At 34.2% G+C, this 17,293-nt stretch overlaps 1 long non-coding RNA gene across 1 annotated transcript in view; it reads left to right on the forward strand.

The window, feature by feature from the left end:
* The window catches only part of LOC132353966 (uncharacterized), a 39,308-nt gene that overhangs the window by 13,273 nt on the left and 8,742 nt on the right, over positions 1-17,293 (forward strand). The window contains exons 3-4 of the long non-coding RNA XR_009499125.1: positions 16,602-16,685; positions 16,969-17,066. This is a non-coding gene — a long non-coding RNA (uncharacterized LOC132353966). The remainder of the gene's footprint in view (positions 1-16,601; positions 16,686-16,968; positions 17,067-17,293) is intronic.

Consider the following 17,293-nt stretch of genomic DNA (forward strand, 5'->3'; position numbering starts at 1 on the left):
CTCCTAGAACTCATGGTTCCTATGACTTATTTTCAGGTTGCTTCACAGAAACAGATTGTTGAATATACTTACTCATTAGCAGAGGTCTCAACAAGTCAATTCCACAAAATAATAAATACACAGAGAAAAAAAATAAAAGAGTAAATTGAGTTTCAATTTTTAATGACATGCACATCCAACTTAGAAGATAGTTAACCATGCCCTAAAAATTCTGTGATTTCTTGATATCATTAATAAAGTCATACTCAAATAACATTTTCTCATTGAAATTGTTGTTAAACTGTCTTTTCTTTCATCATTACGTATACTTCAATGCCCATCAGGAACCCTGCTATCATCCACATTTTATAGTCATGGTGAACAGATTATATGGCAGTGGAAGATGATATACCATATACCAGCCTCCCTCTCCCTACTTTATTAATATATCGGAGACTAAGCTAGTTGTGACACATTAGCAGGCTCTCAGAACACATATAGGTTACTAGGTAGGTGAACATTAGATCTGGTGATTCTTCTGACATGTCAAAGCTTCTCTTTAAAGGCTTATTCATCTAAGTTTTCTCTCATAATCTATTTATAGGACTCAAAAGAGACTTTGATCAAAAGTGGTTGGATCATATCTTTAACAGTGTGAAAGTTAGATTTATTTTTTACATCTGCTAAACTGCTTTTTCATATACACTCCCCCAGTGACTTTCACAAGCATCACTCCAGTGCATATACCAGAGACTTCATGCTGCAAATACTGCTCCTTGTGCTTGAGGCAGAGATTCTACCACTAGGAGTCCTACTCAATCACTTGATAAGTATTAATATGTCAGCCATGAGAAGGCCTAAGACCCTTGCCATTAAATTCCAGGTTGTTTGTAAGGCACTATAGGGGGATGTATATCTTTTAAAGAATATGGGCAATATGTACATCATCTGAGTTAAATGAACACCATTTATACCCACGGATATTAGACATGTAGAGCCAGGAATATTAACAGAAGAGCTCTTATTAGATGTCAGAGTAACAATTGCCAAGTACCCCTGTAGTAGACCATTATGCCATAGTTTCCTGAAAATAGCCTCATGTCTTAGTTTCTTTCTTAGCTCTCCATTTTCCCCTTGTGAGCTATCTTCTATTTATTTGACACAGTTTATGTAATCTATCTCTACACTTGTTCTTGCTCTGTTGTCAGATATTAAGTGGCCTAAGCCACTTGACCTCCTAGTTCACTACACCCAACTTGCGACTATCTTATTTACTTGGACTAGTTTGGAGTATTTACTTGATTATTTACTTGGATTATTTACTTTATCCTGACACGACCAGTTCCATTCACCTTCACTTATTGCCAAGGTCCACTTTTTTTAATGTGGTTGATTTTTATCTATATTTCACAAGAAATGTTGTAGATTATAATTCATGGGGTAAAATGTGGAGTCTGAAAAGATCATGAAACACCATGGAGCATACCCAAAAGAGGAGAACAATTTTAGGTTTATACTGCTTCTGTGAAGGAACACTCTAGATCTTAATTGAGTTCACCCTAGGTCTTAAATACAAAGCCAGAGTTCCATGAAGAATGTCAGGGATACTGTTCACAAAAAAGGGGTAATGTATGTAGCACAGTCTGTCAGTTTCACACTCTATCTCTTTGGCCTACACCTCAGGTAGTTTTCATAGAGGACTTAGACATACCAACAACTTCCTGCATCTCTGCTCTGGAGATATCTCTGGCCATGGGAAGATGCTAGGCAGTCACACAAGGCAAGCTTAAAGTGCATGCAAGATAATTCACTGGAGCTCCTGGAGTCCCAGGGGTTGTAGGTAATTTCTCCAACTTTTATTTGCAGGGCAAGGGGTTATATATAAGTTCTTCAATTCCCTGCCCCTCAGTAGTCAAATTCTGTGGCATGTTTTGCACAGTGTTTTAGCGGCTTCTGGTGATATTAATCCCAATTGCCAACAGGGGTAACTTGCTCATTAACTCATCTTCTATTGACTTGACTCCATTCATTTCTCACTTCCCTTCTTTCTCAAGTAGTTCCAGGGTTCAACTCACAAAGAGATTTCTTGTATCTAAATTCCTGTGTTAGTATCTATTTATGGAAGAACCCAAATTAAGATAAAACATAAGGATTTGTTCCCCAAATTGATCATATTTATAGTTCATGTAGTCTAAATTGTTACCTAGTACTAGGTACTTTATTATTTTGACCTCTGCCTCAAGAGGTTAGAAAAGTAGTTGGAATATACTTGTTTAAATTAATAAGATACCATGTATCTCATACTAATTATTTATATATATTTTGTTGAAAGACATTTAGTATTTCCTCTTAGCAGTTTAGAAATTAAATTAAGGTTGTACCAGATTATCTTCACCCCATTGGTCTATAATCAGATAACAAAAGGGATCTGATTGTCAGTCATACTCACACAATATCAGAGACTTTACCTGATGTTATGAGTTGAATTGTGTCCCCCACCCCAAAAAAAATATGTTGAAATCCTAACCTCTAGTACCTCAAAATGTAGAGACAGTGTCATTGCAAATGTAATTAATTGAGATTTGGTTATACCAGAGTAGGGAGGCCCTTAATCAAACATAATGAGTGTTCTTATAAAAGATGGCATGTGAAGACACACACAGAAAACGCCATGTAGTAATAAAGGAAGACAATAAAGCTACAAGCTAATGAATGCCAAGAACTGCCCACAAACCATAGGAAGCTAGGATGAGGCAAGGAATGATTCCCTTATGTCTCTACCAACACCTTGATTTTAGACACCTACCTTTGGAATATGTTTCTGTTGTTTTAAGCCATTCAATTTGTGGTACTTCGGCAGCCCTAGGAAATTAATATACTTACTATCAAGCTATATTTAAGAATTCAAGGATCCTAGTAATCACAAGGCACAGGCAAATAGAGATAAGTCCAGGTCAGGTACTGTAGCACTCCAGGTCTTTTCTTTCCATATCAGACACACTTTGACCAGATTAATATAGAAGTATCTAAGAAATATATGGAGCCACATTCATAATAGAGAAGGGAGCCCCTCAGTCATCTCCATTTTATACTTAAATATTTAAATAGCTAATGTGATTTTTCCAGGGATCCATGCCACATAAATTCATGGATTCCAAGTGTATTTACTTCAGGCACACTAGACAAACTAGGTAAACCCTGCTAAAACGATTCCACAGATAACAACTCTCCTATTGGCAAAACCATTAAACAGTTTGTCTGCAGATCTGTCATCAGCATGTTTACAAGGTTTGATAGAGCTTTTCCCCCCAGCAAAGGGATAGAGGAGATTCCTGACCTGCTGCTTAACCATTTTTCTTCCAACATAATAAAAGTATATTTATAATGTTTTAAACTTATTTTTAGCTCTCTGTAGATTTTCAAGATAAATTATTGGTTAATTAAAGGAAATTATAAGGAAGATAGTATCTGCTGTATTTCTGCTGTATTCAAACTTTTTTATATTATTGTTTTTTAAATGCTTCATCTTTAGTCTTAGGGAAACATATGTTAGAAAGACATGATTTTACCACGCAGTCATGTAGTCTTGAACAAGTTACTTAAACTCAGCTTATACTTTCTAAACCTGAAATGAGAATAACTAGTCCACAATTAAATTTTAATTATTGGGTACCGTGAATCTCACTATAAATGCACCATATATTAGTCCCTTCTTTCTCACCTTGGTCTCATCTCAATAATTTCTAGCGTCTCCACTCTGTCGTTTTAAGGTATACTTGCTGGATTGTAGACAGTATTCTCAGTGTAGATACTTCACATTTTGGTATTGTGTGTTGTTTTGTTTTTAGGAATAAAGTTTCATAGTGCTTTAGATTTAAACTGAGAGTGAATTTCAATGTCTTCTTTGCATGCTATGTTTAAAAAAGTGGGAAAAAGCATTAAAATCTTCAAATATAGCTTTAAAATGTTGTTTGATTCATGTTTAAGTACATATTAGAAAGATGCAAAGCAATATAAATAGAAATTTAATCCTGGGGATAATAAAGAAGGGCTTTAATTATTATAACAGATGATATGAAATTTAGATAGGTTGATATATTTTATATATTTAAAGTGTGCCATTTATAGTTCTGGATCAGAAGAGTGGCATCATTTTTTAACAAAAGTTAACTCTTGGGTAAGTATCTAGCTGGGATATAATATATCTATTTCATATGTTTAATATAATTTTTTAGTTTAAATTAAATTTCAAGTCTGCATACCACAGCATATGTGTGAATACATAGTGTTCATATAACTGTGTGACTCACAGAATTTTCACAAACACATCAGAGCCAATTTAGTGGCTTTCTCCTGGGCTCTAGTCCTCAGTTACACCCTGAATAGAATTTAAACTCTTATGCTGTGTGTCTTTCTTTAAGTCAACATACCTATCCAATAACTCTCCAGGGATAATCACTTCTGAATTCTAAGAGTAGAGATTAATTACAACACTTTTTGTACATTATAAATAAATAATTATTAATAAATACTCTTTTGTACCTGGCCTTTTAACTCAAGATTATGTTTGTGAGGCCCCATCCATATTTTTAAGTGTAGTCACTGTTCTATGTGGAATGTTTTGTTTGTTTATTTTTGCCATAGTCTTTTCATGCTTGACTCATTCTTATCATTCAGGTCTATCATGAAAAGATGTGATTTCAAAGGAGATGTTTTTAAATTCATCCTCCTCCTTCCATTTGACTACTTTACAGTCCTTACTGTACTTACTGTTATTGGAAATCATTTTGTATACTTACTTTTTATAAATAATTTATTGAGGTGTAATTAACAAAATAAATTTCACATATTTAAAGTATAATTTTGACATAGGTATACACCTATGAAAACGCCAAAACTCCTCCATGAAAACATCATCTTTGAGGGGAGATAGTGATAGAGAAGGAACATGCAGGGAAATTCCAAGATATGGATATTATTCTGTTTCTTCATCCAGTGTTGACTGCATACTTGCCTTTGTAGAGTTTCACTGAACTGAATACTGATGATTTGTGCACTTTTTTCTAGTGTATGTTATATTTCAATTTTCAAAAATTATGCTCTGATTTGTCTTCAATCCCTATGCTTTCTTTACTTGAATCTTAATGTCTATTTTTGTGCAGTTCTTTTCTATACAAAAGTATTTTTCACATATTTATGAATAAAGACTCAAATCTTCCAGGCATTATAACAGACTCATGGAACTGCATGTTTAACTAACTCAAGGGTTAGATTTTAATATAAACAGCAATCTACTGTTAACCTAACTTAAAGCTGCATGATCTTACGTAGGAGTATCAAGAGTTAAAAGATTTTTTCCTGATTTATAAACTGAAGATTTCAAGTGACTAAAATTCCCTTAAAAATAATTTAAATTTTAGACAGTTTTTCTTTAAAAGACATACTAATTAGATCTCTAAAAAAGAACTAAAATACTGGTTATATTTTTCTTGCAAAATTCCTTATGTCTCGTGAAGAAATACCTTATGTTTCAGCATCCACTGAGTTCATAAACACCTCCTGAATGTTTTCACACTATGTAATTGTGTTATGTGAGAAAAGCAGTCCTTTTCACCCTTAATTGTCTTCTAATGTATGCTTACCATATGGCAAGCTGCTGAGTATAACAAAACAGTGATGCTAATGCTCTTTTATTTTATAGAAATCTGACAGTAAATAAGTCAATAATAATCGTAGGCATTCTTTAAGTAGAAGGGGTGTCTCCTGTCACCTCTCCAGAAAGACTACCAAAATAACCCACTGACTGAATATAGATTTATTGCTTACTGCAGAAAGGCAGTGAACTATCTTGACAGTTTTAGGAGTACTTGGAACAGAAAGGTCAGGACAGGATATTTATAAGATTTGGGGGATCCAATTAAAGGGGGTCCTTTCAGTGAGAGGGTATACTTGAAATTGGGTCAAATTTGTAAAATAATAATTTATTAGTAAGGGACTCAGTTGGGATTGTCGAAGTGAGCCTTGATGAGCCCATCTGAGAAGTCGATGGCTGTGAGAAGAGAATTGTACTTCAGGAGAGCTAGTGAAATATTCTATGCTTTGGGTGTCTGGATTTTCATGAAGTACTTAGAACAAACTTATCTGTAAATTAACCTTCTTGGGTAAGAGTTTCCTGGAAGAGCAAAATAATGTTAATGCAGACTGTTGGACAGTAATGTTAAAACAGACACTCAGCTTTCATTTCTCAAGGATTTTAAAGAAATTTATACTGAGAAATAGCTTCACCAATTATTAAAAATGCTCAAACTTACCACTAGTAATATGGTATAGTCCTTCCTAGAAATGCCACATGTTTGAGATGCTGAGAACTATATAAAATAGTAACTTAGTCAATAATATGAAAAAATCAAATAATTTAATAGTTAAAAGCATAAAAGCAGTACTAAGTACATGTAATGAAAAAGCACAAAATAATTTTACCAAAGTGTTCCTTGTAATGATTTTCATCATTTTCTCTTTCCAACATTTTATAAATTTTGTGATATTAATTATTTTAAAATATAGATCTTGTCTTCAGAAGGTTGTTTCCCATATTTACTTTTGTCTATGTATTTCTCCAGTTTATCATCTTTAGAGGTATCCATTTTTTTCACATTTATTTTACTTAAAATAGCAATGCATCTTACAAGTTAAGGTATTTAAAAATTACTATCAATCTGGCAGCACATGTAAAAAACCTATTTTCATTATCAGACTCAGTGGTGTTAAATTTGTTGAAATATTGGTATGTAGGTATATTTTAACATTAAATATTCAGGAATTCATTAAGTAATATCATGGATAAAATTTGAGGTTATCAGTCAGTGTTTATGGAACGAGTAATTTCAAATGCAAATTGATAATTATAGCTCAAGTAGCACAAAATACATTTTTAAACTAAAAATTATTTTAAGAAGTTAACATCAATATTTTTATTCCAAATATTATATGGTTTCTGAATTATGAGTTTGAGTTTCTTAAGTTAATCCATCAATTCTAGAAAAAAATATCCATTATTGGATCCTTTTTCGATTGACCTTGGCCTTAAATTATGTGCTTAAAGAGATTTCAGCATTTAAATGCTCATTGTAAATTAGATTACTGAAGCACAGCATAGTGTCTTATTTCTGAGCAATTATTTTTTCCAAGTTTTCTACAGGAAAATTATTATTAGCACATTCTATTTTCCAAATAATTTGTCCTTCAAATTTACTGGGTTTAAGTACTTTCTTTATTAGTTTGCTTAATCATTTCATTCATCTTACAATCTAAGTGGAAGATACTTGAAACCAAAGGACTTAACTATATCTATTTGAGGAGAGATGACGGCTAGCTCAGTTCTCTTGGGTGTGAGCTCTGCATCAATCTTAGAGATTATTCCCTCTAATATTCACTTGAAATGGCTTTTACAGATAAGCAAATACCAGTAAAGAAATTCCAGGAATTCATTAGTTTGGTCTTCATGAAATAAATACATTATGTTTTAGACTTCAAATACTCATCTCATGCTCAAGGATAAAAATGAGTTTTTATCACCTCCTATCAGATGAAGACACATTTTTCCTTTTATTAATATGAGCAGTTGAGCTTTGACTCTAATATGTCTATTTTAGGATGTATACACAGCAGATAGTCTCAGCATATCTGTTCTATATTTATGTCTCTTCAAAGTTATCCAAATATTGTCACAGTGTATTTAACTCAAACAAATAGACATTTAAAATAAAATTGAATAGTAATTTTATAAATATTATGCTTAAATAATTTACAAAGCCTTAACTAATACAAAATTTTTTTAAATCAAGTTTTAGGCTTTAACTTGTCTAAATTCTGTTCTGTTTCTCTCCTCTGATTATGATTATAGAACATAAATTCTGTGGAGGGTATGTAAAGCATATAACTTATATGAAAGTTTTGTAAAAGGTTATTAAAAAAAACTCAGATAACAGAAATACAGTACTGCTGGACAAAGAGAATCAATCATACTGGTGATACAGAAATTGGCAGTTATCACAAAAATGTTAGGACTAGTGATATTTGAATTTTAAGGCATTTCATTCAAACCTATCCTCTTAAGATTATTGAGGGACGACAACTGCAGCAGTTTTCAAATGGCTTTTCCCCCTACAGCCTGTTTTATATACTATCTTCTGAAACAGTGCTCATTATACCACTGACTATTGTAGATGCTGAGTAGTTTTCTAGTGACTGGAAACCTAAGTACAAAGAACCAGTAAGGAAAAAGTATATAGCAACAGCTTACTTTTCCAGACACATTTCAATTTCCTTGAACCCAGTTCTTCTCCTCTGCATTATTCAAAGTCCACAAACATACCCATCAATTCTCAGACTTGCTGCTTTCCTTCAGCACACAGTAATTTACATAAAATCCTACACTGGCCAACTGAAACCCATTTTGCCTTCACTTGCCATCTTACATGGCTTCTTCTATGCATGCATGCATTCCTTTATCACACAAACGCTTACTGAGTACCAGCTATGTATCAGGCACCATAACCATCCTAAGTGGTTAGGATTTAGATGCATCAGTGAGCAAAATTGCCAAAGATACCTGGATTTGAACAGCTGATATTCAGGCTAGAGTAAACAGAGAATAAACAACAGGTATGATAAACAAGTAAATCATAATTATTAAGAAGGTAAAAAAATTCTATGGAAATTCCCTGGCAGTCCAGTGGTTAGTACTTGGCACTCTCACTGATGGGGCCCTGGGTTCAATCTCTGGTCAGGGACTTGTTGAATACCTCTGAATTAGCTGTTGATTTTTAAAGAAAATATCACCCACAAGCCACACAACGCAGCCAAAAAAAAAACACACTATGGATTTATATATATATAAGGGAAAAGTATAAGTAGGAGAAGGAGTGCTGAGGGAGGGAGGAAGCAGATGGAATTATTAAATCTGGATGTTCAACGCAGGTCACTGAAAATGAGACATTTGAATAAAATACAGAAGAAAATAAGGATGTTAGCCACAGGAAGAGCTGGGACCGTATCCATGAGGAGGGAGCTTGCCTGGAATGCAAGAAAATGCATATAGGCCAGTGAATCTGGGGTTGAGTTAGCTTACCAGGGTACTAAAAGAAAAAGCCAGAGGGGTAGGAGTGCAAATCTACAGACCAATGAGTGAAATGGGGACAAATGCACAGATTTATCAAAGGAATGAAGTTATCTGAGTTATATATTTAAGGGATCATGTAGGCTTCTATGTAATTCTTTGGGGAAAGGAAGGCAGGTAGAAGCAGTAAGGTATGAGGAGCTAGGAAGTTACTGACATAATCAAGAAGTCCCATTACCCCCACAAGAAGAGAGATATTTTGGATATAATGGGGAAGATGAAGAATAGTGGTACTGTAAATGTTTGGACAATAAAGCCAAGAAGATTTCTTCTATGAAAATTTCCCAAATTCTATAGATACACACTTCTGTAACACTTGTTTCATATTGCATTATAAAATATATCCCAGCTCTTATTTTTCTAAATATTTTTGTCACAAGTTTGTGTCTTACAAGGGCAAGAAATATCTAATGACTTGTTGAATACCTCTGAATTTGCTTAATATTTTGAAGAAAATATTACCATAGAATATTTTTAGAGCAATTGAAATTAATACTATGTAAACATTTCTGAAACACAATGTTTTCAAAAGTATGTGTATACATAGAAACATATATGTATATAAATATATACATACACATGTACATATACATGTTGGGGAAATGTATGTATATATATACATATACACAGATATGTATATACAGATATATATATGTATATATATATATACACACACACACACATACATATATACATGTATACGTGTGTATATATATATATACATATACATATTGTTGGGACATATAATTTTTAAAAAATCTCTTCCCAACCTAGAAAACTTCTTCCATATACGTAGAAGAGAAAGAAAACAATTTTACTGTTGAATAAGAATTAAATCAGAATGTGATGTACATCACAGGTAATCCACTAAGAGATTTTAGAGACAATTTTTATATAGCCAAATGGCCAACCATCACATATATGTTCTCAAGATAAATAATAAATAGTCCTCAAGTAAAAGGATTTAACAGCACTATAGGTCACACATAATTCATCTGGTAATTGGAATGACCATCTGTGTTAGGAAATTGGTTTTATCTAAAGGAAAAATAAATTTCTCATATCTTTATGACACTAATGTCATACCTAAGTAGTTTTGCAACTTGGAGAGAGGCATCTACCCAAATTAGGCTCCTTCCTTCTCACAGAAACTTGGAGATAGTGGGGCTAGCTTCCTTGAAGATTACACTTCAAACAGATGGCTCCCAGGTCCTTGAGAAGGCATTCCTGGATCTTAAAACTGGCAATAAGCTTAATTAGCTTTTACAAGATTTATATAATTTCAAAGAGACAGTGAAGAGTTTACACATTTTCTAAAGTAAATGAGCTCAGAAAAAGGAGGGGAGAAGTCTCTTATTTATAACAGGAGAATTAAGCATTTCATTTTTATTTGTATTTGCTCTTGTGGCACACACACAAGCACACACAAACACATAGACCAAAACATAACATTGTGTTACACTAGCTCCTTCAAGAAACAGACACCAAGATAAGATTAAGTGTGCAAAACTTTATTAGAAAAAATGAATGTGAGAAAAAAAGGAAGGAGCTTGGAGAGCCATGATTCTGAGATGCAAGTCTGATCTCAAATGCAGGAGTGAGTGAAAGATGGAAGAAAATTTGGGTGCAAGCATCTTAGACTGATCTCAAGTGCTAAAGAATTGTCATGGAATCTTGGAGTCAAAGTCATTTATGAGGTCACAGGATTTCCTCGGACAGGCCTACCATAATATTCCTACCATGCTCAGGCACTGGCTTGGTATAGCTCATCAGAAATCTAGTTGAGGCACAAACATGGTAATGGATTTCAGAATGCAATAGTTTGGAACGTTGCTCAATGATGTTTGCTGTGGTCAGAGATCTGAGAGGCATATTCTCATGGCCACAGCATTCATATATTCATTTTTCATACCATTTTGGAAAATCCTTTGAACATTTATATATTTTTTAGGCTTGGGAATCTGGATTCCATGATAGAGGTTATTCTCATTGCCAGATTTTTTAATCTGATTAGTCCAAAAAATGATAGTTGAAAGAATACTTGTGCCCTGAAGATATTTAGTTTATCGTTTATATATGTTATATGTCTACTGAGAAGAGTTACTTGAAAGTCACGATTTATTTATTTATTTATAAAATAAACTTATTTATTTATTTATTTTTGGCTGCGTTGGGTCTTCCTTGCTGCGCACGGGCTTTCTCTAGTTGCGGCGAGTGGGGGCTACTCTTCCTTGCGGTGCGCAGGCTTCTTATTGTGCTGGCTTCTCTTGTTGTGGAGCACAGCCTCTAGGCACGTGGGCTTCAGTAGTTGTGGCACGCAGGCTCAGTAGTTGTGGCTTCAGGCTAAGAGTGCAGACTTAGTAGTTGTGGCATACAGGCTTAGCTGGTCCACAGCATGTGGGATCTTCGTGGACCAGGGCTCGAACCCGTGTCCCCTGCTTTGACAGGCAGATTCTTAACCACTGTGTCACCAGGGAAGTCTGGAAAGTCACTATTTAGAGTCAAGGAAAGTATCTGCTTTATTGGATGCTGTTGCAGAACAACAGTTTTCTTGATTATCATTTTTTATTCACATTCTTTTTTGCCCAAAACCATCACTTTAAATTTGTTCTACCTGGAAACATAAAGTAAATCTTGAATCTCTTGACAATTACAAAATCCAAAAATCTTTTAAAACTGAATGTATTTGTCAGATTAATGCAAAAATCTTTGGATGGCAAAACCTGACGTGTATTTAATGTGAACCTATTTAGTGTTTTTGTTTATGTCACTTGTCGATATTAATGTTTTGCTACACAAAAAGTAATGTGTTTGTGTTAACTTTGCAAATTGTCAACTTGGCTTGACTGACCTATGTTTCCCAGAATTCCCACCAGTGGTTAGGACTCGGCCCTTTCACTGTGTGGGCCCAGGTTTGATCCTTGGTTGGGGAACTAAGATCCCTCATGCTGTGCAGTGCAGCCAAATTAGAAAAAAAAAAAAAAAGAAGAAGAAGAGCAGTTTAAAAGAAAAAAATGGATGAGCCACCAAAGGTGTTTCTCCACAGGATTTGAAGGGCAGAAGTGAAGCAGCAGCCGTTTTGTTTTTGTACTCAAGAGGTCAGGACAGAGACTATTTGTTGACTTTCCTCATTGGCCTGTGGCAGCTGCCTGGCCTGAAATTAAATGCACTTTTCCCAGAATCCTCCTTTCGTTTCTCTACTTCTAGGTCATATGTGCATTTATCTATATGATAAAAGATATCAGCTTCTTCTCTAAGATACTCTCTTCATCAAGGATGAAGGCCGTGTGAACTGACTTTGGTTCCAGTCTATTCTCATGGGTTCTTCTTCCGTTTGTGGGTTCCAGCTTATCCTGGCTTTCACTCACGTTACATTCATTTTTAATTCCTAACTGCCTGCCTTGTGAACTTTAAGCACATATAAAATAGGAAAGTATCACACTGTTGAAACAGCTCACAGAATTGTGTGAGGTCAAATCTCTGAAACAAATTCCTGCAAATATGTATGCATTTAAGTAGCAACACAAGTGATTCTATTTCTCTGATTGAACACTGACCAGTACAGAATTTGGTATCAAGAGTGGTTCCAAAGAAACATAATCTTAATTCATTCTATGTTACCTGTAATTGGGTCTCTGATCTTATTAGATTTAAATATATTAATACCTATGTTTTCAATTTTAATTGAATTGAATTTTATTTTTTTCCCCTCTGGTTGTGTAGATTTTTAAAAAAATTTTATTGTCGTATAGTTGATTTAATGTTGTGTTAGTTTCTGCTGCACAGCAAAGTGAATCAGTTATACACATACATATATCCACTCTTTTTTAGATTCTTTTCTCATATAGGTCATTACAGAATATTGAGAAGAGTTCCCTGTGCTATATAGAAGGTCCTTATTAGTTATCTATTTTATATATAGTAGTGTGTATATGTCAGTTTTAATTTCAGAAGGGACATTTATAGTCCACAATATGCAGAGGCAAAACAGTTCTGTAAATTATCATTTGTAGATATTGTGAAAATAAATAAAGGTAAACCTCATTTAAAATGGAGTCAGGAAGCCCCTGAAGGGAGAGCTCTCATGCACATACCACTCATTGCAGCCTGCATAACCAGTAGGAAGAAGGAAAATAAGACTTTAACAAGGTCTGTTCGTATAGAATTCTCTGTATAAAGTTTTCTCAGTCTCAACTTCTTAACTTTGATGATAAGAATGTTACTTTTCTTCTGGTACAAGGGAGAACATTTTTCACAAGGGAATTTAATCTCCCGCTTTTAAGAAAAAGAAGGAAATGCCCCAGCAGCATTTCCTGCCCCAGCAGAAACGCACTAACCACCACTTGCAGCCAATAAGAAACTGCTGCAGTCTTGAACTCTTGTTCTTCTTCAATGAAATTTCATTCAAAACAACCCTCCCCAATTTCCTTCCAAAACCTAATAAAAGTAGACCTTCCCTCTGTTTCTTCAGATTTACCTGACTCACCAGCTTGCCTGTCTTGAATTGCAATTCTCTGCTATTTCTGAATAAATCCATTTTGCTGGTAAAATAATGGGCTACTTTATTTCTGTGGTTGATATTATTTGGTAATCAAAAGTGAGAGCCAAAGAAGACCCCAACAACTCCTAGGCACGTGAGCAAACAAATGCTAGTAACCACAAAGCTCATTGAGCTCAGGGCTTTCTCCCTAATCCTGGAGTTTGAGGGTCTCTCCTGGATCTGAGCTCCAGTCTCTTTGCATTTTGAGCTCGCCAGCTTTATTTGGGATCTGTTTTTATGAACCTTCTTGGTAAGTCACTCATTCTGTTCAAAAGAGGGAAAAACATGTGATTTCTGGTATTTTAGAACAGCTGTTGGAAAACAGGACCCATCATAATTAAGGTGTTTTAGGGAATCCAAAGGCAAGATAGGATCCACCTAGTCCTTGGACCAGGATCTTGTGCCTTTCTGAAAAAATGGATGAACTTTTGGATAATTTGGAATTATAATGGCCATTCTGGGGAATCTTTATTTTATATAAAATTTATAAGGGGCACCCTTAAAAAAGAGTATCCCAAACCTCTCAGAGACAATGGAATACATTCTTTGATTGGTACACAGAAGCTTCTAAGACAAAATGACTTACAGCATGCAAATAAAAAATCTTTAGTAAAAAACTTTGGCCATCTGAGCAAGTAAACTTAACTTACTGAATCTGCCAGAAACACAATTTGGATGCAACTATTCCTTTGAGTTTTCTACCTGAGACATGGCTAAAATTATTAAAAACAAAACCTGTAAGATGTATGCGTCTGTCTGTATATTATGTAAGTCTATATGTGTATAAGTATATAATATTTTTCTACCACTAGGTGGCATTGTCAAAATTAATTTGTAAAGAACACTATTTAATTGGCCTAAAGAAACATTAAGTGTTTATATAAATCAAGTATACTCTCAGAAACACAGAAACTAACCCAAATGTTTTTTTGAGTTCATATGATCTGAGGTAATCTTTGAGAAATAAAAGTTAGCTTAAATTTGTTGGTTTAATGAAAAAGGCATGTCTTCAGAGTCATCAATATTGAATATAATGCAAATATACAACTTTTTCTACCTGGGTTTACTGATAAAATTAGGTTGTGCTATTTCTGTCACAGAATTTGTCAACAAGAAAAACAACTTAAGATGATGGTTAACTATTTAATATCTAACCGAAGCATAGTCGCTAAAAACAAGTGTTTTAAAAATTATAAATAAGATAAAAGTTTATACTAAGTTACATTAAATAATGGATATTCATTGACTATCTAAATCATTTCCAGATAGGATGGTATACTGAGATACTGATTGCTAAACATAAATTTGTCTAGTTTTGGCTTTTTAATTTTTGCAGAGACAAGGGCTATTTGGGGCTCTTAATAAACATGTTTTATGCCACATTGAAAAAAGATTATTATGAGGAAGAACATACTTCTAAAAATTTTTTAACGTATTTATAATTTTTCTAATCTACTGCAGGATCCTAACATATGAGAGATAGTTCACAGTTGCCTGCTTCCTAGTTTTCACTGGAAAGCAAAAATTACAAATAATTTAAAAGGTTGAGAAAAGAGCTCAGAATACAAAATAGACCAAAGAGAAAGTGTCAAAACATATAGAGTAATAAGCGTAAATTAACTCCACATAAACTGTACGTACTGATGATGAAAGAATTCAAAGAAAGCAGCTAGTGCCGCTTTGGAAGATGAGAAACAGTGGAACTCCCATGAAAGCATTTTCCTGTGAGAGGATTTACTATAACTTTTCCTGTGAGAGGATTTACTATAACTTCTTGTTTTTCAAACTGTGTTCACATACTACTGGTTAATTATGATACACATATTACCTGTATTTGTCTATATAAATAAATTGATAATATGTATCTTAAATTTTATCTATAATTTATAAATAGATTTGTTATAGATTTATTTACTATCCATATATATAAATAAAAGAGAGCAATTTCATAAGGTGCAAAACAGAATACATACATGGCATACACTAAAAATAGGAAATACATGTCAATTTATTAAACTTTTTTTGGTTAGTTTGTGATCTTTTTTTTTTAACATCTTTATTGGAGTATAATTGCTTTACAATGGTGTGTTATTTTCTGTTTTATAACAAAGTGAATCAGCTATACATATACATATATCCCCATATCTCCTCCCTCTTGCGTCTCCCTCCCACCCTCCCTATCCCACCCCTCTACGTGGTCACAAAGCACTGAGCTGATCTCCCTGTGCTATGTGGCTGCTTCCCCCTACCTATTTTACATTTGGTAGTGTATATATGTCCATGCCACTCTCTCACTTCGTCCCAGCTTACCCTTCCCCCTCCCCATGTCCTCAAGTCCATTCTCTAGTAGGTCTGCGTCTTTATTCCTGTCTTGCCCCTAGGTTCTTCATGACCTTTTTTTTAGATTCCATATATATGTGTTAGCATACGGTATTTGTTTTTCTCTTTCTGACTTACTTCACTCTGTATGACAGATTCTAGGTACATCCACTTCACTACAAATAACTCAATTTCATTTCTTTTTATGGCTGAGTAATATTCCATTGTATATATGTGCCACATCTTCTTTATCCATTCATCTGTTGATGGACACTTAGGTTGCTTCCATGTCCTGGCTATTGTAAATAGAGCTGCAATGAACACTGTGGTACATGACTCTTTTTGAATTATGGTTTTCTCTGGGTATATGCCTGGTAGTGGGATTGCTGGGTCGTATGGTAGTTCTATTTTTAGTTTTTTAAGGAACCTCCATACTGTTCTCCATAGTGGCTGTATCAGTTTACATTCCCACCAACAGTGCAAGAGGGTAAACTTTTATTTTTGTTACTTAGATGGTTTTATATATGTAAGTATATATACACATATGTATGTATATACATAATATACACTATGTTTCTTACTAAGGAATGATTCAGCATGATTGAAAGCTACTGCTCTTCTACCACAATGAACTGAGCCACAAAATGGTTTGTGCAGCCAGCTGAAAAGGTCAGTTCAAAAACAACCACCCTTTCTGCCCTGTTCAAACTCAGTGATAATTCCTCAAGGTCAGTCAGACTGCAATAATTGTTTAATATGCTCATACCTGTTACCTGATCTTTTCAGATTTGTAGCCAGGCAGCAACCTTTGTATAAAAGAAATTCTCCCATTTCTTATAATTACTTGCAAGGCTGGGAATTCTGGTAGTGGTTTCCCAGATTTATAGATCTGCCATCAATTTGGAAGTTGTCTTCCCATTTTTCAAATCTTTATTCTGTCTACTCAATTTAGGACAACGCTCTTCGGCAGTAATGTGGGGATCCTGTTGCCTCTGTCTGTTCATTCATTCACTCTATCAGAGCAATGTCAGGATGAAACTGTAGACAGAGGTAAGACAGTGAATCTCATACTGTAATTTCCAAAAGTATATGCTTTATTTTAACTATATTATGTAGAAGGAATTTACATTCATTTAATATAGTGAATAGACAGTTATTCTCTCCTATAAGAGTAAATCTGTAATTATTCTATAACAACTACCTCGCATCATTTCTTTCCTAGATAAGCTTTGTAAGTTTTTGAAATTGAGAAGATAACATTTGAACTAATGAAATTG

Source organism: Balaenoptera ricei, chromosome 19 (genome assembly GCF_028023285.1).
Source record: "Balaenoptera ricei isolate mBalRic1 chromosome 19, mBalRic1.hap2, whole genome shotgun sequence".
NCBI lineage: Eukaryota > Metazoa > Chordata > Mammalia > Artiodactyla > Balaenopteridae > Balaenoptera > Balaenoptera ricei.